This window comes from Chamaea fasciata, unplaced genomic scaffold (genome assembly GCF_029207755.1).
Source record: "Chamaea fasciata isolate MVZ Bird 193981 ecotype frontalis unplaced genomic scaffold, bChaFas1.0.hap1 SCAF_1, whole genome shotgun sequence".
In the NCBI taxonomy this organism is placed as follows: domain Eukaryota; kingdom Metazoa; phylum Chordata; class Aves; order Passeriformes; family Sylviidae; genus Chamaea; species Chamaea fasciata.
In genome coordinates, this window is record NW_027094086.1 from 10,847,814 (window position 1) to 10,873,138 (window position 25,325).

General features: G+C 42.1%; 1 long non-coding RNA gene across 1 annotated transcript; it reads right to left on the reverse strand.

Annotated features, from left to right (window-relative positions):
• Positions 1-12,727: 12,727 nt before the first annotated feature.
• Positions 12,728-22,739, reverse strand: LOC136301326 (uncharacterized). Its single transcript, XR_010723850.1, has 3 exons — positions 22,435-22,739; positions 14,440-14,533; positions 12,728-13,430 (listed from the first exon to the last, which is right to left on the reverse strand). It is a non-coding gene; the product is annotated as an uncharacterized lncRNA (long non-coding RNA).
• Positions 22,740-25,325: the final 2,586 nt, after the last annotated feature.

The window sequence follows — 25,325 nt, forward strand, 5'->3', positions numbered from 1 at the left end:
AATTCTGCACTGAAAAGGTTGTCAAGCATTGGAACATGCTGCCCAGGGGAGTGGTGGAGTCATCATCCCTGGAAGTACTCAAAAACCATGGAGGTGTATGTGGTGCTTAGGGGTATGATTTAGTGGTGGATCTGACAGTGTTAGGTTAATGTTTGGACTCTATGATCTTAGAGGTCTTTTATAATATTAATGATTCTACGATTCTCACAGATCACACAATTCCTTTCAAAAAGTAGTAGAATTACTTCTTAAAACTGTTTTTTCTGTCCTCTTCCCATATGAAGAGAACACTTCTATATTCCACATTGATTAATTCACAACCAGCCTTTGCCCATTGTTTTCATGGCAGTGTTGTCCTGAAGGCCAAGCAGCTCCCATCTTCTTCCTGGTGCTTGCCTTCATGTTATTTGTGCAGACAGAAACAGATCCTGTCAGCCTTGCTAGTGCCTGCAGAGCACTCAGAGCTCTCTGTCTCCACAGTCCTTCTCTGTCCCTTTCAGGCTGTATTCTTCTTTTCTGACTAAGGGTGACTGGCTTTACTGTCATAGTGTCCAAATCCCTTGGAATGCAGTGCTCTTAAAAGATAAGAAAATGCTTAAATCCATGGAAAAACAGGCAAAGGACAACCAGACATGATGGTTGCCATGCTGTAAAATGTTACCACCTTGGCAGCAAAGACCTGGCAGCATGTGTGTTCCTTGTCCCTTCCAAGCTGGTTAACTACTGCAGCTGCAGAAACTAAGCTTGATCCCAAGTTTATTTCCCATTGTAATTTACTGGGTTCATAGACAAGGTTGTTCTCTGCAACTTGCATGGCAATGATTTTCAGTTCAGAGCCATAGTGGGATTCCCCTTTGCTCATTCCAGTGAAGAAATACTCTTAGATTTCCAAGAGACTGCTAGGCAGAGAAGCAGCCCACCCGCGTGAGGATGGATAGTCAAGATTTATCTGCAATATCTAATCCTGTTCTTAAACTCAGTAGGAGCCTACACTTTGGAGAAAAAGCAACAAGTATAAACCTATGAAATTACTGACAAAGCAGAGGCATTAATGTGGAGAAGCCTGACACTTAGATTTGTTAGGTTCTGGAACTGTTTCCCAGGTTAATGATAAAAACACCATCCATCATTTAGGTCTTCTAAAACTAGTCAAAGCACTAGGAAAAAAATGCACTTTCAGAAAACAATGCTCTATTATCAGGAAGATGGGCTGGATGACCTGATAAATCTTTCCTACCTCTGATCTTTTGTTCTATTAAAAGCATGGAAGGGCTTTTACTTTCCACAAGTAGATCTGCCAAATATGGCTGGTTGGGAGGTAGAATAGGTAGAATTTTATTCTAGACAATTCTAAAGTGATGGTTTTATATCTGATCCCTTTTAGAGTAGATTTTTTTTTCAGTATCCCTTAATATTCCCTGTTGTAAATAACTGAACTCATCTTCAAAATTCCAACATGTTCTGTTAGCCCCTCAGCAGAAGACCAGTAGCTTTGCTGACAAATGACAAGGTTTAGTTTTATACAATACTGCTCATCTATCATTATCTGTGAAATGCACAAAGACACCCATCAATGATAATATCTGGTAGGGAATCAGTGTAAAGATAACTTCATGGCATTCTAGTCAGTTCCTGGTATTGAACTCCTGTACAAAGACAATCAGTGCAACAGATTTAATCCCGATCGGGATTTGCCATGAAAGGCAAAGCAAAACCTTGCCACGACAGTCATCAACCAGCTCAGAAAACTGTCCCAAGTGCTATGAGTAGACCTGACACAAGATAAGACTGGTTCCTAGCAAACACTTTTAGGTCATTAACAACTAAAGGCAGTAGGCAGAAAAATTCTTTCAGAAGAATAAAATGCTAGCTCCCTCTCTTGCCTTGAAACTTCACCTTAAGTATAATTCTGAGAACGGTTTGGAATAATTCACTCTCAGGTGCCTTTACAGTAACTTGATGAGGCTACCTAGAACAGAGGCTAGACAGTGTATTCTATAAGGAATAAAGTAGGTATTTATTAAAAAGGCCTTCAAAGGATTCACCTTGAGCAGTGCAAGAGCCCAGCGGAGGCTACACTCAAGATGGATGATGGGTCACAAGTTTTCACATTTTTATAAGTTTTGGTCCATTTACATATTGGGGTTAATGGCCCAATTACAGCCTCAGGTTATGAAGTTCCATCCTCCCAGTTTGGTCTCTTCAATTCACTGTTGTTTATACTTTTTAGGGCCTGAAGCTGCAACAGGGTCCTTGGTTCTTAGGCTAGAAAAGGATTTTTTTGTCTCATTAAACTGTGAAGAGAACACTTTATATGAAGTTCAGAGTTATATAATAATGCAGTGCAGAATCTGGAAAATATGAAAGCTAAAACTTAAGGCATCAGTGGGACTTAACAGTTTCATCTCTAATATCTAAGAGAAAATTTTCTCCCTGCTTCAGAATTGTAGAGGTAGTTCAAAATTCCTGAAGAAAGGATAATGTTTTCCATTTAGTGCTTCAGATTTTTTTGAGTAATTTTGACACATGTCCATTACATTGTTCTGTTATTTCCAAAGTGAAATCTAGGAATCTAAGTGGTTATTTTCAAAGCGATAGCAGTCTTTAGCATAAAAGTCACCAAGAACCAGGCAGGGCTGAGGTTCAGCTGTGTACACTGTGACTTTTTCATCTGGGATAGAAGATTTCCCCATATGTACAGCTGTGTTTACTGATTTGCTTCTATAAAAAATGTAAAACAAGCTAACAGTGAGACATCATCTTTGCCGGGATTGGCAGAGCTAAATCTTGATTTACACAGCTGGCATCCTTCTACACAGCAAACTTCCGCCACTAGCACTCCCCAGCCTACTTGTCAGATGCTTCTTCCCTAAGCATCCTTGATTTTCTCTTTCCTCCACTTTGTAAGAATTTACCTAATACTAAGTTCCACAAATCCAAGTGTTCCTCCATAACTACCCCCTAGGAAGAGGAATTTCTTTAGAGTCACTTTATTGTCTGCCAATAATTTGCCAGAATTTGGTCCTCACAGGTTTTCTCACTGGCTTTGAAACACTCCTACAGCCTGCCACAACCCTGGCTCTGCAGAAAAGGAGAGTTTTTTTCCAGATCCATTGAGGATACCAGATCCTCTTTTCCAAAACGCTAAGCACGATGACTACATAAAAACACACTGGCCAGGAAAGGGCCACCTGTACACACATCATGCATAGTCTTGCACAGGCTTAGTGACTATGTGCACATAACCAGATAAGTATCATCAGCAAATATTTCTTCCAGTTTCCACAGCAGACCAGTGAAGGGCTGTGAATGCCATGGCTATTATCCCTGCTGGAATTATCTATGTGTTGTGTTGCTTGGTCCACAAATTAACTAGGCTGATAAACTGACTGTGTGGCTTGAGACAGAAGTTCTATGACAAGGAGGAGGATTCAGTGGCTATGGTGGTTTAATGAGTTGCCAGGACAACTTTGAGAAAAAAATACTTTTTCTTCCACCAGATATTTCAATAAGCCAGTGTGTTGGTTTTGCATGGCCTGGTTTTTGGTAGCTGGGGGACCCACACAGGTGTCTTCTGTGAGAAGCTGCTGGAAGTTTCCACTATGTCCAGCAGAGTCAATCCCTGCTGGGTATGAAGATGGACATGATGCTGGCCAAGGCTGGGCCAGTGAGAGAATGGCAATACCTCTGTGATAATATATTTAAGAAGAAATCAAAACAAATGTAGTGGGGCAGTTTGAATTCCAGTTAGAGAAGAGGAGGAGGTGAGAATATATGAAGGAAACAACACTGAGACACCAAGGTCAATGGAGGAGTGGAGGAGCTGCTCCAGGCACTGGAGAATGCTCTGCAGGCTGTGGTGAGACTATGATGAAGCAGCTGTGCCCCTGCAGCCCATGGGGATCTATGGGGAATGCAGAGATCCACCCACAGCCCCTGGGGATCCATGGGGGATGCAGAGATCCACCCACAGCCCATAGGAGAGGTGCCCATGCCAGAGCAGGTGGATGCCTGGAGGAGGCTGTGACCTGTGGGGGATCCGGTGGAGAGAGGGGGCCCTGCTTCCAGGCTGGAGCAGCCTGTCCTTGGAGGACTGCACCCCCTAGAAGAGTGACCCACACTGCAGCAGTTTCAAGAGGACTGTCTGCCATGGGAAGGACTCACATTGCAATAGTTTTGGCAGGTCTGCTGCTCATGAGATTTGGAGCCACACTGGAGAAGTTCACGAAGAACTGTCTCGCTTGGGAGGGACCCCACAGCCTCATAGGGGAAGGATTCCTCTCCCAGAGCAGTGGAAGAAAATCTTGGTGATGAACTGACCAAAACCCCCCTGCCCTGTCTCCCTGTGCTGTCAGTGGGAAGGAGGGAGGAGCTGGGGGGAAAAGGTGTTTTAAGGGCTTATTTTACTTCTCATTATCCTCCTCTGATTTTTCTAGTAATAAACTCACTTTCTATCTATAAGTTGAACCTGTTTTGCCCCAGGAGTGTTTTCTCCCTCTTGGTCCTTAACTCATGAACTCTTCATTAAATTTTTCTTTCCTCTGGCCAGCTATGGCAGGGGAGAGTGAGTGAGCAGCTTTTGTGGGTGCCTGGCGTCTGGCCAGTGTCAAACCACAACAGCCAGTTATGGCACAGCCCCCAAGGCAGGCACGAGGGAGGGACAGGGGCAGCATTTTCTGATGCTGGCATTCCCCAACATGACCCATGATCTATGATCCTTCTGTGGTTCCTAAGATCTTTATTTCTTCAGCCTGAGCCCTCTGCCAAAGAAATCCACTCATATTCTGCTTGTGCCCATTGCAGTTAACAGAAATTGAATCATGGGGCAGAGTTTCCCTGCATCTGATTGGTAACAGGATGGCTTATTTCTCTGAGGATCAGGAATGAATGAAAGCCTGGAGTACTCAAGCTGTGACACTCCAATACGCAGTGAATCATTAACAGCAGCTAGTAAACCTTGGAAAGGCAATATCCAACCCCGTTCGAGGCTCGATGTTACAGCAGTGACAGGATCAGGAGAAATAGCTTTTAACATCTCTGAAGGCAGAGCTGTAAAGCACTGAGATGCCTTTACTATGACAGGGACACACTAACAGAGCACTCTTAAGGGTAAATCACACCTCCCTCATTTCTTGGGGTGTTTTGAGAAGGCTGAGAAGAGAATGTGTGAAGAAGGGGGATGGGAGTTCATCATGATCAGTCACCAATTTTCCAAAGGTTGTTTTGAAGCTGGTCCTGGGCCCTGTTGGCAGTTACAGCTCCACAGTGAAGGACGAACATCAGGGCTCAAGGTTTAGGGCAGTGGTGAGGGCTTGAGTCCAGATTTCACCAACATAACAGAGATTAAGAGGAAAATGTGACACAATCTCTCATGTCAGGTTCACGGGTTGGGTTCCCTCTTTTGGGGGAATTCTGGCCAGTACAACATGATGGCTACATTCCTGCCAAAGATGAGACTGGAGCTGCTGATACTGCAGCAGAAGCATCTGTGCTTCATACAGATGGCTCTGGCCATCCCGTAGATCGTGAGATTTGCAAATTAGCCCCATGGCAAGTTTTTCAACAATAGGGGCTGTTCCAGCTGCTTTCATCTAGCAGAGCCCTGACAAGAGCAACAAAGCCAAAAACCTCTTCATTCCCACACAAATCTTTGTCTGCCCCTTTTAGCAATATCAGTGAATGCAGTAGTACCAGAACACCCTTTTAAAACAAAATATTTGTCTCCCAAACATTGGAAATGCACATTTATCTATACCTATTTTAGCTCCATTTTACTTCTCAGCATCAAGCTCTACAATTTCTCTTCCATTTCCATATACTGTGCTGCACAGCTGACATACTCCTAACCCCATGCCAAAGCACAAGCTGTAATAATACTATCAGACCAGCATTTCAGAGAGTTTTTCCTCACTAACCTGTGTTTGACCTTTAATTGATAAACAGCAAAGTGGATCTGATAGCAGGGTGATGCAGAGGCCTTATATCTCTATATAACTTCAACTGATTGCCCCTAAAATTGAGATAAAGTGATACAAGACCACAGTGCCTGATGTGAGAAAACACATTACTTAGCACACAAGCTGAATGCTGAGGCAGAGCATGGAAGGATTACAAAAGTAGAAGAAAGGCAAGAGAATGTTCAACAAAAATGTTGAGAATCTTGGTTGATCTGTAAGAATTAGTCGTTCAGTTGTGTACAGATTAAAACCACCTTGTTTAATTAGTCCCAAGGCTTACCAGGAAATTTAGCCACACAAGTCATTAATTTCATTGAGCATGTTTGTATCTAAATACTTTTGTTGGCTCTGAAAAAGTGTATGTCTTGATATGACATACTTCTTCCCATGAGCTTCTCACAGACTGAAAGCAGCAACAATGAAGAAAAGTGTTTCTACATGTGTGAGTTTATCCAAAGGGGGTGCTTAATGCGGTGATTTATTTTCAGCTGCTACTGCTCTTATTAAGAAGAAGATGAATAAAGAAATATTGTTATAAATAGAAGGCCACGCTCATGGCCATGTGCTGTGAGTCATCACTGTTAATTATTCAGATGTATTTTCAAAGATACCTGGGGATGTGCAAAAATGAATGGTTGTAGAATAAGAGTTTAGCTATTTAGCATTTTTACTGACATATATGTATATGTCTAGATATGTATCCATTTGGTTTTCTCCTATTTACATTTTCTCTCTGCAAATAAAGAGGAGGAACTGTGTCACATGTTAGAAATGGCTAGTCACATGATGCAGTGAATAATGAACTGTGTGTGCAAACCAGCTGACAAATCCCCCATGCTAAGCTTTATTGTATGCAAACTATTTGTCAGGTGCTTCTGACTAACAGATGGATTTTTGTAGTAATCATGACCAGTTAGTGGACAGCAGACTAATCCAAAAAGCGATGGTATTTCTAATGTGTAGTGTTCATAGAATAAATTGCTTTCACAGCTTTATTAGCTACACATGATCAACCAGGGAAGTGTTTTGCTTCTGTGCCCTTTTTAGTTGCTGAGTCTGGGTGGTTTTTTATAAGAGCAGTAGCAACAATATACAGAAAGAGTGAGAACATACAGGCATTAGGGTCCACATTGAGGTTGGCTATATCAAATCAAGGATAGCCTCAGGAATCATTACATTTTAAAAAACTAAACAATACAGGAAATATTCCTATCCTGGTATGGAGTTGTCTGCACTGATAAATGTTACAGTGGTTCACAGCCTGATTCAGATCTGGGACCACTAGCATAACATTTTCCCAAACCATTCCCAGTTGTAGCTCAGCAACCAGCACTAGTCAGGGATCATTCCTGGCAGGTTTTGTATCTGGAGCCATGCAGTTTCAGAGACTTAGGGACCAAGACATCAGCAGCATGGATGTGAAGTCTACTACAGGAGTGTTCTCACTGCTCAAAATTATATATTAATAAAAAATCAATCTGCTAAGGTTGATGTACCCCTGTGCCCAGGAAAGCTTTTTCACTGTGTACCAACCCCTCTGCTTCCCAGATAAGTGGGACACCACCTTTTTACTATCCTTACTCCTGGTCCCTAGGACTGTTGTGGTTTCATCAGCATCTTTATCTGTCTTTGCCTTCTTGCCCCCTGTGAAGAGGAAACTGGCTTGGTCTCTTGCTACGCCAACATTCAGCCCCACAGCTCAGCATCTGCAGAAGTTGCAAGGGGGATGCTCTGCACAAGTCCACCTCACTGTCAGTAAATGGTTTCTGGCTCTCCCTTCCAAAACTTTGTCTTCCAATTCATATCTCATTGTTTCTTAAGATTCATAGAATCATAGAATGTTACAGTGTTAGAAGGGATCATCTAGTCTCAAGCCTACTGCCATGGTCAGGGACACCTCCCACTAAACCAGGTTGCTCGAGGCCTTATCCAACCTGGTCTTGGAAACTGCCAGGGTTGGGGCATTCACAAACACCCTGGGGAACCTATTCCAGGGTCTCCTCACCCATATAGTAAAGAAATTATTCCTAATATCTAACCTAAATTTTCCCTCTTTCAATTTGTACCTGTTATAGATAAGTAATGTGATGGTTGGCTCTCGCAATTAAGGGATGAATGTTATGTGTATGATTAGAGAAGTTTTATTGATGTAGAGTTATGTTATTGTGATATGTTGTTTGGACATCCTCTGTTCTCTCCATAGTCCCCTTTCCCCCTGTATGGTTGTCAAGGGACTACCTTGGTAGTCAGGACATGCGGAGGGAAGGCTGTACTTGTTCCCTTTGCTTGGGGCATTTGGGAGGAGGGAAAGCTTGTTACTAGGAGGCATGGCATAGTAATACCTGACCTCCAGTCAAGTCACAAGAAAGCAGTCTCCACCAAGGGACAGTGAATATTCTGGGAGGGGCCAGGGTTACCTGATGCAACACCAGGGGTATAAAAGGTGGAGCAGCCATTTTGTGGGTGAGCACATGGCGGTTTTGTTCCATGCTCTCAGCCCTGCTCTTTCTCCTTATTCAGTTTTTTGTTGTATTTTGTTAAGGTTTAATAAACCTTTGGAATTTTAAAAGTGAGAGTAGTTTCTCACATACCTACTACTCCTTGTTTTATCAATCACTACAATACCCCTTTTTTTTTTTTTCTTATAAATCACTCTGGGACCCTCCAGCATCTTATCTCAGTCCCAAAGTGCTCCTACTCAATGCAGTGAATAAACAACTAACCTTCACTGAGCTCATTCTCTGCAGAAGGCACAATCCACCTCTGTTTTGCTCATTATTTCTCCTGGCTACCATTCCTGTAGCAAATGCCAGGATTCCTCCTTAAGAGAACAGCCAAGCTGAGCTTTATCTCAGATGTGCCAATATCAGAAATAAATGATAAAAATAACAGTAAGCAAAAGCAAAGCTGTATCACCTGCTATTAACTATTGTGTGTCTGATAAGTTGTGTGCACCATTGGCAGCACAGATTTTCCCTGAGATCACAGGACCGCCAGTGCTTTTGAACATATAATTCAATAAAGGATTTGTTGAAATCCAAGACCACTAGCACTAAAATCCTGAGCTTCCTCAGTGTTTACAAAAAACACCCTTGCTTTTACCTTTGTAGGGAAAGTGTTTAGCATGTACCTCCAGAGGACCAGAATTACTTTTGCTGCACAACAACAGCGGAGCACAGGGTGAAGGATGGTGTGTAAATACCAAATCTGACCCACATCCTCCTTTCTCAGCTCCACATCTTCTCCAGAACAAGCAGAGAGGAGGTTCCCATGCATATACAGAAGAAAGAAAATCAGCTCTCCTCACAGCTGGGATATTTGGCCATGCCCTGAGAGCTCAGTTAAAAAAGGTCAGTCTGATGTACTAGAGATGTAAGAGAGTCTTTCCCTCACACCGGTTTCCTATGCCTGTAGCAGGACTGATATGAATTCCTCATTGCACTCGGTGTTGGGGATAACACTGTGCTGGCAAGTAATTGCTCACCCTGATAAAACCACAGGAAGCAGCCCTACCTCCACGTCCTGATACACACTGCAAAATGACTGTGCCATGGCTGCTGGGAATCTTGACAAGAACCGAGGCTCTACAAAGAGCCATTATTCCCCAGCCAATACAGATGCAATGTGTTGCTTCTTTACAGATCACACTGGCCAGCTAAATCTATCAACCAACTAATTTATACCTTGCAATGGGTGAAGTAAGAAGAAAGGAAATGTGTCTTGTTTAATCCCCATCTATGTGGCAAATGTCAATAGGATTAGTGCAGTAATGTCCAGTATATAAAATTGTCGGGTGCCAGGTGACCCACTGGCAGCAGGACAGCTCTGCTGTGACTCCATTTCCAGAATTTGTGCAGAGCCTCCACGTTCAGTCATCACCAAAAGGAACTGCTTGGCTTTGCCAAGACAGCTCCTGAAAGGCTCAGTACAAAGGAGTACCAACAGAAGCCAAATGCAAGAATTTGTACCCCTCTTTGTCTTTCTTTGTGACCAGAGCAACTGACCTAAGAACTGGTACTCATTACCCTACATCTTTGAAATCTGTGTCATTGAGCAGGGGTTACTTCTGGGGCTAAATTATTGTCTTGCCACCCCGGAACAAATTTGGAAGGTCTCCATGTAAACTAAAGGGTCATACTTAGATTCTTATTAAGCATTCCTCTCCTGAGTCTTTTATAACACAGAATTCTCTTTTTTTCCCTTTTATTTTCTTTCCTCATCTTCTTTCTTCTTTCCTTCCTTTTTTTTTTTTTTTAACTATGCATTGGAATCTTCTAATAATTTTTTCATCAGAACAATCTAAAAGAACCAAATCAGTCTGGAAGTTGCTACAGATTGTTGCTATGAATTATCACAAAGCCTTTGTGCCAGCATATTGATTGCTTTAAAGTCAAGTGAAAATAGATGCACAGCTTAGAAGAGCCATAAAAAGCTCTCTACAAAGAGATTATTCATCCGTACCATTTAAAAATGTAACTTGTAGGTACATGAGTATGATTAGCGAATAAGAATAAGTGCAGCTCTGACAGCTTCAAAATTGTGACACATACACACAGTCAACTGTCTGCCAATTCCTTAAATAAACTGATTGTCTAGAAGGAAACTTTTCTGATTAGTAATAGAAGATTCAGGTAAGGGTTTTCCTTTTTTTTTTTTTATTCAGGTATAAGGAGTTGATTTGTAGTCAAATTTTATAACGCTAACCAAATCAAAGCACTGTTTCAAATATTTATTAGAATTGTTACTGTGGATGTACCTTTATTCCACAGTGAGCTGTTTTATAATTTATGATTTATAATTGTAGAGATTCTCAGTGCGCTGTAGCCAGACTTTGTTCCTCTCTCTGCCTGTTGACTCAATCGGTTGCTATCTCTTCCACACTAGATTAGTGCTTATTAGTTCTGATAGATGTTATCCTTTCAAGTTGTTGCTAGCTTGACTTTGTGGCTGGGTAAGGAGGAAAGTGTTTATCAGAGCCAGAGCTGAGAGCAAGCCCTTTGATGCAGATCATTAACTCTCATGGCTGGTTGTTAGACTGCTCTGTTTGTTGGTGCTGTACCATGGATGAAACTGGTACCAAGCAAAGGGAGGCTGCAGATGTTCTAAACAGACGTTCTGAAGCAGCTATTTCTACCCGGCCTTATCAACCCAGCCTTGCTAGCTGCTGAGTTATTTTTCACCTAACATCTGAAAGCTGATCAGCAACCTCAGTAAAGGAGGCAAGTCTTTGTGAAGAAGTCATTGTGACTAGAAATGTCCTCTTAGTTCTGCCAGGAATGGGGTGGCTCAAGACGAAGAGAAGGGGAAGACAATCTTTCTTGACACTACCTGCATGGTCCTCTGCTTGGGGATGCAGATCAGTGACCAGATCTTCACCTGCAGTGGAGCTCCAGTGTCTAATGTATGTGGAGACTCCCACCTGTAGATGTGGTAGTCTGGCGTTGTGTCCCACCTCCAATTACCTCATCTTGTCAGGGAAGTTATGGGAACACCAAGGGATGGTCCATTCCAGCCTGTTATCTAGGAGAAGTAGAGCGAGTCACTGCCTGCAGATACCTGTGTCTGTGCACTCATTGGAGAGGAGGACACCCAGAATGCCAGTTTAACCTGGACACCAGTTAGCACAGGGATGGATGAATTAGATGAGATCAGCCCTCTCTCTCTGTGTGATTCCCCTTACCAAATATCCCAGCAAAGGCTATGGCCAGCATCACTGATTTCAGAAGGAAGGAGCAAGACATTTGCCCAAAGGAAGGTTCCTACCTGTCACTGTTCGGGGAGAAAGTGTACAACTTGCATGAAGATTAGGTTGGAGCCCTTCAAAAGTAACTGTTTCCCATTAATACTGGAAATTACTGTCTTCTGTATAAACAATCTGTTTCTGAATTTCATGACACTCCTTAAAGTTTATCTCTTATGGTAATGAATTCCTCAGGCAAATTGTGCATTGTCTGAGGAAGAAATCTCCTTGCATCATTTTTTCCTGAATATATTTGTTAAACTAATTAAAGGGCTTCACTTCCCACAACGTTTTCTTTTAATGTTAGCTTGAACTCTGCGGGTTGGAGATGGCTGCTGCATGCATAGAGGAGTGGGCTAATCATAGGACTAAAATTAAGGAATTTATGAGCTCCTTAAAGCCTTTCCAATATGAATTGCCCAGAAAAGGCCCTTCATTAATCATCCATTTACCTCTCTGGTTTGCTCAATCTGTACAAATTTTACATGCATGTACATGTATTTCTGTGTCAGCCCTTAAGAAGAACAGACCACTGGGCCCTGGTGGATGCAGTTTTCTTCTCTGAGGTCCATTTACCAGCTAGATTTACCAATGTAAGAAGTCTGTCTTTCAGGGGAGAAATCAAAACCCTGTAATATTTTTGATCTGTGAGTTTAGTGCAAGCTGACTACTGTGACATCTCTGAAGTGCTGGGAGATCCTCCCAGAAAAGGCCCAGTTTGGTGTCCTGAGATTACAGTGAGAACCAATTCAGCTGGTTCACTGCCACAGATTAAACAAACAGAGACTGGAATTTGTTTCCTTCACATGAATGTGTTTAGTGGGGCTCAAAATCAATCAGGAAAGAGATATTTGGAGCTAAAAGACAGAATCTTTTTTGTTGTTGTTGTTTGGCTGTGCTGGGGATTTTTGTGTTAGGAAAAGTCTTTTGGCTTTGAAACCTGCCCGCCTCAGCTATATAGATATATCAGGAGAGAATCTGTCAGAAAAAAAAATGGACATTTAGCAGGGAAAAAGTTTCAAGTCAGACATAGAAATTAATCCTGATTAGGTTTATTAGGGTTGCAAGAAGGGTAAGTATTTATTCCATGCACTCTTTAAAGGATTTTAATTGCTGTGTGTTCTCGTTGATTTTGTTTTGTTCTTCCCAGCTTTCTAGGCTTCAATTTATATGACACAAACCAATTACCAGACGGTGCTGCCTTAACCTTTCTTTGTACTGATCCACTCAAGAGCAGAGATAGTCACTCTTCAATAGATCATTGAGCTTCCAGAAGAGTTGCTGTAAACCAAATGAGCTGTACTCTGTGTGCCCTTCAGCATCTTCTGGCATTGCTGATAATGGACTTTCACCTTCCCCTGGATGCCGGTATCTGCCACTTTTGTCATTTAGCCAGATTATCTTTGGGGCAGGGTCTACACCTAGAGTTGACAAAGGCATAGAGGGGTGGTTCTGCTTCATGGAGCAGTGGAAACTGAATGGGAAGAACCTCTGAATTTAGATTTAGAACCCATGAGTGCTGAATAAGCTTGAGGCAGCTGTGGCACAGCCCAGCTCTCAAAAGAATGCGCCCCAAAACAGCTCCCAGTGCTGGGTGAAAGCACGTCTCAGTTCCCTCTGTGTCTGAATGGTGCTGCATGGAGAGAACCATATCTCAGTCTGACATCTCTGAAAGTGGAGGTGTCCAGGAGGGACACTGTCCTTGGCACCCACTGCCAGATGCTCCAGCCGGTCTGCAGAGGGGCAAGAAACATCAGTCATGGCTGAATTCTCCAAGCTGCTTAGGAAAGCAGAGACAATCAAGAATCTCAGGATTTTTATGTTACATGACTGTTACAAACCCTTGAAAACACAAGATACTTCCCATTTATCTGCCACCTTGACCTAACTCAGGCTCTGGGGTGTACATTGCTACGGAGAAGTCTCTGTGCAAGACCTTTGCCTTTCCTAAAAGGGAAGAACTGGGAAGGAGGCAGCAACTGAGCTTTTTCTGGAGCCTCTGGGCTGATATTTCTTCACTCTTTGATCCAGAGAGGGAGTGCAGGATAAGCAAAAAGGTAGGTTTGCCTGTCAGTAGTGACTGGAGGAGGGTTTTTGGAGAAGCCTTCGGGCTAGTTTCCTCCCCCCACATTCCTGTCCCTGTTATGGCTTCAGCAGCTCAGACAATTGGTCGGACACACTTGAGTGCACAGCCCTGCAGTGCACTGGGGATGCTGCCCTCATCATGACTCTTGTGTTTAGGTATTTTAAGCAGAAGGAGGGGTTGGGAAGGAGAAAAGAATGAGATAAGAATGTGTGAACTACTTTTTCTTTCTCTTTTTGCTTACTGAGTCTTTGTTAGAAAAGCTGTCAACTGTGCACTTTGTTATGCCAAACAACTCTACTAATCTCTTTGCGTGGACAGCAAGGTCCTGCCCCAAACACTGAAAGGATCCAACTGGAGCATTATGATCAGCTTTCCTCAAAAACTGATCATGCTTTGCTCAAAGCTGTACTGCAGGCAGCATTGCTGAAGCCCAAGTTTTGGCTTTGGTCACTGGTATGAAGCCTCATTAGAGCTGTGTGGCTGCAAATGGGACCAGGGCTTGGATAGAAAGGTGGTCCACAAAACAAACCACTGCCAACTTTATGGGACTGACTGGGGTCAGCCCTTGGATATTTCTCAAGACACTGCAATCCCCACACAACTCCGTGTGTGTATGCGTGTCTGTCGGTCTGTCTCAGTGTGTGTGTGTTCCGTACCTGCAAGCAATTTGTCAGGGGCACTCGTCACAAGCCTCTAGGAACACAGACATCGTGTGATGAAGTTTGAGCATCCCTTTGTGCTCCGCTGGGACTGGAGAGAGAGAGAGAGAGAGAGAGAGAGGGGACATGTGCCATTCTTTCACATTTTCAGTTTTCTTAGGAAAGAGAGGTAACAAGTCAGTTGTCACATGCAAACAAGGATTATTTTCTCTTGCTTTTCCCCTTAGCAGCTGAGCACTGGGCAGATACTCGAGTAAAAGGACAGGCTCATTTTTCCGGGGAACCAGTTGAAATCTGAAGTTATTCAGTTGAAACCAATAAAGAGATGGATCAAAATTTGGCCTTGTGCCTGGCTGTGGAGTCCGTTCTGAACACACTACAGAAAAAATAGCTGTGAATTGCAGACCACGTCTGCCAGAGAAGGTGGAATTTGTCAGTGAAGAAAACTTCTCATTTATAAAGCTTTTGAGCAACTTGCTTTGAGATATTTGCAGTGCCTTTAAAAAACACCTCAGCTGTAATGAGCTTATGTGTTAAATGAACAAGTGTGGAAATTAGGACATGAGATATTTGCATAGCAGCCAGGAGATAATTACTGCTGATAGTCCAAGCTGAAGAATAGTATCTATTGTTTCCAGAAAACTACTTTTCATAAAACAACATGAACTTCCTGTACTCAAAACACTCACATCAGCAATGCCTACAATGTTATGTAGCAAAATTATTAACAAACAAGTACATGGGGAAAAAAATCCCATCCTGGTAAAACTGTAAAGGATTAAACCTAATTAATTATTAAACCTAACAATACACTTTGTTTAGAATGCCTTTGTACTGTATATCAAAGTGCAAATATATGCTGGTGAAAACCACTGCATTTATGGTACAGAATGGCTAGATTTTAGACATATTTATACACATGCAGAAATGTAGACATTATTTAATGACCTCTTAGGTCAGGAGGCCTGCAAGAACTGGGGATCCCCTCGTTGGGCATGATGAGGAACAGTACAAGGCTTAGTCTAAGAGGCTGGCTTGTAATATACACTAGGAAATATAATTAGTCACTAGAAAAAGAATTCATCTTTACTCTAGCACCATGTGAGTTCAGTTCTCTCAATGTGAAATGCAGCCACCCAGATTGAGGTCTCTGAGACTCATTTTTGTTTGGTGAAACGGTAATTAATGCTGCATAACAGGGAAAAAAAAACCAAAACAAACTGAAAGAGCACTGATGGCAAAATGGCAATGCTACAGGGAGGCCTAGGTCAGTAAGCAGGGAGGACAGGCCTGCCAGACTTGCCTCATTTGTAAGCCTAACCTCTTGACTGACAAAAAAAAGATGCTCTTTAGGTGGAAACTTCCTGTGGAGGTATGCAAATGGAATAATGAAAACCAAATCTGTATTTATACTTTAAATCACATGGAAGCTCTGAGAGTCCTGGTGAAGAAAAACCCCATTATTTGCTTCGTGCTACATTTCTCCTCCCTGTGCATCTGCCCTGGGTCACTGCTGGAGACATATGCATGGGCTGTGAGCACCCAGGGCTGGCACGCTCTGTTCCTTGTGTTCCTGTGACTCCTGACAAATAACAAACAGCTAAAAATGGTGCTGATTGGTTTCAGAGACAGAGATCCAGAAGGCCAGGTCTCAATTACACCCAGTTACACTGGGCTCACTATTAAATCAACTAGCAATCAAAGCTCAGTGTCTTAAACAGGTCTGTTAACACCTGTGACACTCCTCCTAGTTACTTCCTTAAAACTCCTCAAGAATTTACCAGGACTTCAGTGCCAGTGAGAATGGAGCAAGGTGTTGAACGTTTGCCTGAATGCTCTTTTTGTCCTCGCTGTCAGTCTGTGTCACACCAGCAGATGCTGGGAGCAAAAGGCCAGGCCCCATGTGGTCTCAGCTACAGCACTCCATGGCAGCAAGCAGAGCAGTGCCAGGCTAAATCACTTCACAGATCGTATCATCAGGACTGGAGAGGATTATAATATGTGTAACTTTTATCCTGCTAGCCTGAACACCCTACTCCCCGCCCCTCCCCCCCCCCCCCCCCCTTTCCTTCCCGTTTTTTTTCCATCTGTTATATTCCTCATTCTTTTTACTCTCTGAAGGTCATCTTTTGATGGGAAACTAGTGGTCAGGTATTGTTAAGGTATGTGTGGCAGAAGAGAGCAAGATAAGAGATGCCATAAAATGTCTGTACGCAGAGACAGAATATTAATTTCCAGGGAAATTAGTGTTTGCTATTTAACCCTGCTTATCTATTCTGCCTACTCCCTCCCACCAAACAGAGAGACCTCCTCACAGTCTTTTAATGTCTCTCTGTTTTATCTTGTTGTCATGTTGCAACAGCTCTAGGAAAACCACTGTCACTCCCTTTTACTCCAGAGGAAGTGGACAGAGCTCCCAGGCCTCAGAGGTACAAAGGCAACCAACTTTTGAAGAGTCCTTGAAGAGTCACACCAGACATATCTATACAGAGTAACAAGCAGAGTTTAGGACAGTTCTGGGAATCAATCCCAAATCCTCTAATAGCTGAACAAGTGCACAATTCATACCATTTGGCTTCTCATAGAGGTGGCCCCTTCCTTGGGACTACCCAAGGGTCAGCCCCTCAGGTTGTAATTGCAGGGGAAAAATAACTTATTAAAGAAGGGACGGCTGCATGGGGAGGGAGGGAGGGAGGGAGGAAGGAAGGAAGGAAGGAAGGAAGGAAGGAAGGAAGGAAGGAAGGAAGGAAGGAAGGAAGGAAGGAAGGAAGGAAGGAAGGAAGGAAGGAAGGAAGGAAGGAAGGAAGGAAGGAAGGAAGGAAGGAAGGAAGGAAGGAAGGAAGGAAGGAAGGTAAAATACACATATCCACTTAACACAAAGTTTCAGTTCTCTAAGCTGAAGTGTTTCAGTGGCTATTAATTATGGGAAAGGGGTGTGGGTGTGAGTGTGTGTAGGAGAGTGCAGCGCAGGAATATAACTAGGAAAACTGAACAAGCTGAGTAAATCCATTAGAAGATGCTGACCAGGATGGACAAAGACAGAGAGGGTCTCAGAACACAGGGGTTGGTCTGAGGGTGCTGAGATGGAACTGGAAACCATGTTTGATTGCCCCACACTCAGGGATAACAGGCTTAGTGCATGCTAGTAAATACACAGAACCGCATTCAAGATCTCTAGCCCCAGTTTGTCCTCCTAATTAAAACTGCCTATAAGAGCTGAGAATGTGGCAGTCTACACAGATCAGACTACTCTTCTTCATGCATCTATTTCAAAATGAATATATCTCAAGTTGGTGATTTACCCTTTTATTTTCCCAGTTTGTATCTAGATGATAATTTCTGTTGTTCAGTTATTCATCCCAGAAAGAGCACTGATAAGGTTTTCAAAAACATGGTCTTGGGAGAGCCATGCCCTTAGACCATCAATATCTCATCTTGTGCACCATGCAAGTATTGTACTCAAAAGGAAAGATAGGAAATATAATCTATTCTCCCTCATACCTCTGTGCCATTGGGAATCAAGCAAACTTGCATTCCAGTTCCTTTCAATGAAAACCTTCTCTAGGAGACTTATCAAACTGGAATGCCCCTCCAATGCCTTAGGCAATTCACAAAATTTCTTTACATTCTGAAGGCTCCTCCCCACCCCCCAGCAATCTTTGACACAGAAATACAGGAACACACATATTCAAAGGGGTTTACTCTCCTGCCACTTGATGCGTAAGGATGGGCTGATAAAAAAAGGCAAAATGTTCCAAGATCTCAGTGGCAATAACAGAGCCATGGATATGATGATGTCAAGGGATGCTACCTGGCACTGCTGAATATGGCCAATGTATCCTGCTGCATTGCACTGGAGACACAGTAAAGATACTCGTACATGACATAACATCATTTAATATGTAAGAATATTTCATCGAGTTGTAGTGTAGCAGAAGCAGTGAACTAGGCAAACCTTCCAGAAGGCTTTGTTGATAGAGAAAAAGAATGGAAGTGCCTTGTAAACTACTGGTATCACATACTGCATATGAACTTTTGACATGGCTGTCTCCCTGCTGTTGCTCACTGTATGTCATAATCCCTTCCTCTTCCGCCAGATTTCAATCTCTACCACATAACCCTTGCTATTCCTCCAAGAAAGGATTTCAGCAGCATCATGGATTTTGTACAAGAATTCTATTTGAAAATCATTCTTGCAGTTAGCCTTCTGGCATGCAATCATTTAATATGTTTTAGACTCTCTGATCAATTCTCAGGAGTTTGCAGGTCTCAGCCTCAGTAACAGGATCCCATCTTTGGATAAAGAATAAGAAACCACTGAAGAGTGGAGAAGCTAGACCTCCTCATACATGCAGGTGCGAACAAAGTTTTCAGAAAGGAACAATTGTTTTTAATATCCTGTGTAGAGGTCACATGTTCAAAAATGCCTAATGCTTTAATAGCTCCCACTATAATCCTTTTAGATAAAATTTAAAACCCTGTATTTATATTTGGATCTCCTTGACTCAGTAGTGAGAATTGAGCTTTGAAAAATTCAGCTTCCTTTTACCAATGAAGCCTAAATAAATATTACTAAAGAATAAATATTATAGTCTGAAATTAAAAAAAGGATGAAGGAAAAAGACATAATGTGATAACTTCCCTTGTTACCTTTTCGGTTTCACTTTTGTGGGAGCTGCACAAATATGGTTCTACTAAGGAAAAACATTAAGTGGAAACTTTATATCAACATTTGAATAAGTGAAAATATAACTTGATAATTTCCAGCTTGATGTGAATGTAGTTGTATGGACTTCAAAAGTCCATCTTAGGGAAAACTCAAAAATTTGTTTGAAGCAGGAATATTAAAGGCCCTCATTGCTTTTTGCAACTGGGGTTACCTTAAAGGGTTTGTTTAAAACTTGCTTTGCTTCCTGAGATGAAATTATATGATATCACCTGGTTTATCGGTAGGTTGGTCTAAATAATTTGATAAATGCTCAAGTGTTTCTTATTGTGTTTTCAGTGTTGCATATAAACAGCAGACTGAGCAAAAGATGAGAGGGGCTCAGACCAAAGAACAAAGAACCAGTAACCATCTGGTATCAGTGTGATAATCAAAACTTTACATGGCATCAGTTCAATAACCAGGTTATTGCTACTTCTCTTAGCTCAGGATGCTATGCCCCAAATCTGCAACATAAAAAAATAGAATGGTATGGGTTGAAAGGGACCTTAAAGATATCTCATTCCCACCCTCTCTGCCACAGGGAGGCACACCTTCCAGTAGATCAGATTCAGAGCTCCAACCATCCTGGCCTTGAACACTCCCAGGGATGGGGCATCCACAGCTTCTCTGAGAAACATGTTCCAGTGTCTCACCACCAGTTGTAATTCTCTAGGGGAATGGTTTCTCCCTTCTGACCCCTTGGAGTTTCCTTACCACATAGAATGACCCTTCCTTCCTTCTCTGACCCCATTGGCTATGGTCCAACCATCTTTTCCCTGAGTGGGGGGCTATATAATGCCTTGCCTTTCCTTGTTCTTTCTCTTTCTCCCCTGGAATTTCCAAGAATAAACGCCTGAGACAAAGGTCCTGGGGAAACGGCCTCTTCTGATATCTTTATCTTGTCCTTGGTAAAAATTCCCTCCAAAACCTCCTAATAACTGAGTAATCTCAAGCCCCCGGAGGTGGGCAGGGAGAATTTTTACAACCACTCTCACAGTAAAGAACGTTTTTCTAATATCTAATCTAAATTTATCCTCTTTCACTTTGAAGCCATTCCTGCTTGTCCTGTCTCTACATGTCCTTGTGAAAAGTTTCTCTCCATCTTTCCTGTAAGTTCCCTTCAGGTACTTAAAGGCCACAATTAGATCAACCCAAAGCCTTCTCTTCTCCAGGCTGAGCCATTCCAATTGTCCCAGCCTTCCCTCATAGGAGAGGTGCTCCATTCCTCCAACCGTTTTGGTGGCTTCCTTATGACTTGCTCCAACAGGTCAAAGTTGTTTCCCTGGTGGTGGCCCCAGAGCAGGATGCAGCACTTATGAGTGTGAATATAAGATCCTTAAATTATTCTTCGGGTAATATAAATTTATTTGGTACAGAATTTTAATTATTTCTCCTATATCACAGAATTGCATAATAATTTATGTTGGAAAAGATGTCTAAGATCAAGTTCAACTGTTCACCCAGCACTGCCAACTCTACCACGTAACCATGTCCCTAAGTGCCACATCTGCATGTCTTTTAAATGCCTTCAGGGATGGTGATCCCAACACTTCCCTGGACAGTCTGTTTTAGTGCTCAATAACATTTTCTCTGAAGAGATTTTTTCCAAATATCCAAACTAAATCTTCCCTGGTGCAACATACAACCACTTCCTCTTGTCCTGTCCCTTGTTACCAGGCAGAAGAGGCCGACCCCCATTTTCCACAACCTCCTCTCAGGGAGTTGAAGAGAGCCATAAGGTCTCCCCAGAGCCTCCTCTTCCCCAGGCTAAACACCCCCAGCTCCCTCAGCTGCTCCTCATCAGACCTTGCTCCCTTCTCAGCCCTTCTCTGGACTTCCTCCAGTCCCTCAGTGTCTTTCTTGCAGTAAGGGCCCAAAATTGGACACATATTCAAGGCTCAGCCTCACCAGTGCTGAGTACAGGGTGATGATCAATTATCTAGTCCTGCTGTAACATTGTTTCAAAACCAGACATCTTAAAGTCATCAAATGACCTTGAAGTTGGGTAGAAGACAACCTCAACACTCTCATCAAACAAGAAATCTCTGTAGCTACAAATAAAATGACAACTTGTGTCACTACTGCAGAGAAGTGGGAAAGAGGTAGAAATGAGAGAATTCCCTCACAATTCAGACAAAATGTCTGAGGAAAGAAAAATTAGGTGTTCTAAATAGCAAAAGTCTGAAATTCAGTTTTAAGTTTTTTGCGAGCAATATGTCAGACAAATAACTCAAGTTATGTTCAGCATTGCCAAAGTTAGTAAAACCCTTTATGATCTGTGGCTACCATCTCGTTGTATAATCTAAAAAGACTTGGGTGACCTGCTCATGCAAACACATATTTTTTCAGACATTTAAGTGACAGGAGAGACGATAGTAGATGACTGGTTATATCAGGAGAGATACCGAAGTATTAATATACGGCTCTACTAAAATTTATGTGGGATACAGTGTGTAACCACATTCAGGAATACTGAATTCAAACTGGAATGGGCAGAGAAGGACTCCTAACATTACCAAGGGAACCTAACTTTCTAGAGGAGAAAAAAATACTGGAGAGAGTGTCACTGTTCCTACTAAGTCTGCCAAACAGTAAAAACTACCAAGGAATAAAAATACCTAAGACACAGTGTGACACCCATGTTAAGGCAGAGCACTGGGACAGCCACCTGCCCTGTCAGTATCTAAGCTGTGTTTCTATTTCATTGTGCAGACCTAAGGTGCTCAGGTGCAATCCAGAGGTGGACAGAGGGACACCGAAAGCCTCTCAGACCAATCTACTAGGAGAACTCAAACTGCATTAAGTAGACCTGAGAGCAGGAGGAATGCACTCCTGCAGTGGAGCCTGGGATCACATAACTGACTGAGGAGGTGGAAACACAAATCCTAGGCATTTTTCCACCAAAGATGGTGTAAATGCTGTTCTTGTGTCTTCTGGGAGTGATGAAACCACTCTGATAATTCAGAAGTGGGGAGAATACCTTGTTTTAGCTGATGAGGAATCACCTTGCAATCAGCAGAAGTGCCTGTTTCAGAAACAGCATGTGTTTTTCACCCAGAAAGGTCATTACATGAAATACAGCCAAAGGCACTGGAAATAGATAAAAGAATCCAGTACTGTTTGGCCACAGCTCCATTAAATAGGCTAAAGAATCAAGATCCTTCTGAATTCAGATATCATACATTCAGTTTTTTGCACAGTGGCCCTTCAGCAGAGTATAGTCCCATGAAGATTTTATATCACACTGGTGGAAAAACATCCCTAGAGAATAAGAACTGCAGTACCTCTCTCAGGCAGATGAAAGTCTTGGTCCCAGACTTGCTTCTTTCTCACAAGACTTCTAGCCAGAAGAGACAAAATTCAGCTGCAGATGCTTCTTCCTCTTCCTTCTTGGTCAGCCACGTTCCCTCAGAAAACATGGGTTTTGTAGACCAGTTTTTGACCTGGAGAAAGGCAATTTAGTTCCACTCAGCCACAAAGAACCTAAGATAAGCTCCTCAGACAGCTTTTCTGATCTGAGACACAGTGACCCAGCCGGTGAAGGATCCTGAACAGAGGTTAAAGAAAGCTTCAGTCAGTCTGGCATGCAAAACACCCACGTCCCTTATGGAGCTATGTTGGTGTCTCAGCAAAGCAGCTGAAATGTGTTGTTTGAATAATGACAGCTATTAACATGAAAACAAATAAATACTGGATGTGAATAAATGCAGCATGTAAATAGAGGGAAATAAACATCATTATCAAGGTGTATAAGATTCTATAATGACATTAAGGAGTATTAGGAGGAAGAAAAAGTTAGATGATTAAGGATAGGAACAGGAATATTGAAACAGGAATATTGATCACACTGGCCAAGGATTTCATTGTTCCTTACTCGACACTGCTTTTTCCATGGTTCTGCTCTTTTTATGCTCTCCTCTGTATCAGAGGGAACTTTTACCTCTCTGATTTACACTTCTGTTCCCATTGTCTCTAGATGGACACAGAATGTCGAAAGTGGAAGGCAGATTTTTGCACTATCCACTTCTTCATTCAAATTACCTTTAAATTCATTGAAAACTGTGGTCTAAATAAAGGTGAAATACAGCCTGAGGAATTGCAATAAAAATGCCTAAGGGCTTCTGCAGGATGTTAATTAACCTGGTTCATGTGGGGAAGATGGTTGATAACTCAGTGAGTATTTGAGCCATTTCAACTTTACAAGAACTTAACTGTTTTACATACCATACTCTGTAGAAATCCCCCACTGGATTTCACCCTCTAATGTCTATAAAATAAAGGCAATACATATTCTTAGCACATAAGCAATAAATAGGAAATGCTCTTGTGGGATACACATTAGTTGCCACAATAAAATAACACAAATCAAACCCAGCAGCTGAAGAGCAGATGAGTGAATGATTATTTTGGGCCTCTAATGAAATGATATTGTGAAAGGCATTAGACAGATTGATTAGAGCTCAGCTGACTGACAAAACTGCCCACGCTGTCCACCATTATAATGAATCCACCTAAACCATTTCCTTGAGTGTGTGCATTGGTGTGTGCATCCCTATGCATGTGTGTCTTTGTGCTTCACAGCAAATTATTCATTGCTGTTTCTTTATAGTGCAAAAACAGTCTAACTTGTACAGATCTATGCTTTAGAATTAGCTATGAACACACTCTCTGGGTAGGACTCCTGCAAGGATTAATTTTCAGTATATCTGACAGTCATTTCAAGTAACACATTTATCAGCATATTTACAACATGCAGCGTGAAATAAAGACCCTGTTAAAGAAAGAAGCAAGCTGAATCAAGCATCTCAGATTAAAAACCAGTCAAAATTAAATCATTACCACAAGTTGATATTGAAGCTAAAAGCACAGTAAGAATAGAAATGAAGATTGGATGTTTATACCATTAAGGAAAATATTCAGAGAAAAAAATATCAGGATTAAAAAGAAAGCAAGATCAAGATCTTTTGCTGTATAAATGTTATTTGTTCCATTTGCTTTAGCAGAACTCTGCCAACAGCCATTAGTGATGGATCTGACATGCAGTCTTAGAAAATGTGAAGATCAAGGTTTGGAAATTGTTCCTAGAAACAAAGATCTGCATGTGGGTTGGAATAATTAAAGGCAACAGCTCAGGCTGAGGAGTGGCTGACTAGGAATCATCCTTGCAGAACAGACCTGGGATGCTGAGGGACAAGGAGTTGAACATGAGTTTTGCCAACCACTTTTATAATGAGAAATGTCAACTGCACAAGGGCTACGTTGGCAAAAAAACAGCTGAGCATCTGAGCAAGTGGATTTCCCCCTCTGCTTTTCACTTGTGCAGAGAACACATCCAGACTACTGAGTTCAGTTTGGGCTTCACAGGATAACAAAGTCATCAATGAGCTAAAACAAACTCTTCACTTGGATGGTTAGGGACCAAAGCATATGATGGACAAGATGAGGCTTCAGAAGCCAAGCTTGTTTAGCTGCCAAAAAAGAAGGCTAAGGGGAATAATGTTAGTATTTTCAACTACCAAAGAGAATTTTAAAAAGAGATGAATCCAGATTAAGGGTTGGCAGACACAGGGTACAGCAAATCTAAACTAGAAATACCAATTAGCTATGAGGGAAAAGTTCTTCACAGTGAGGGTGGACAAACATTACATCAGAGACCCAGAGAGTCTGTGCAGCCTCCACCCTTGGAGATATTCAAAGCAAGGCAGCACAAAGGCCTCGAGGGACTTGATCCAACACTGATGCCACCCTGCTTTGGCCTCTGGAGTTCCCTGTCAATCACAGCTTTGTAAGACTTCAGAGAAGAATAGAAATGAGGTGTAGGGAGAAAAACAGAAATGTCACAGCACAAAATGAGATTCAATAACCAAGGAATATGTAAGGCAGACAGAAAAGAAGTTCCTAAGCTGAATACTAAGCCAGGCCTAAAGAATTGTCATCTGGTTATAATAGGCTTAACAAAGACAAACTTCATCTCCCTTTGGAAATCAAAGCCCTGCAGGCCTCTTGTAGGAGGTAATTGAAGACAAGAATAACCTTGAGCTTCAGTCACACTGTACTTATTCATTGCTTATTTAAGACATAGCAACCTATTGTATATTGCTGCAATTTGTATAGCTAATTATATAGAACTCCAGTTACACATTGGTCTAATTGCTGGAATATACATCCTCTGAAG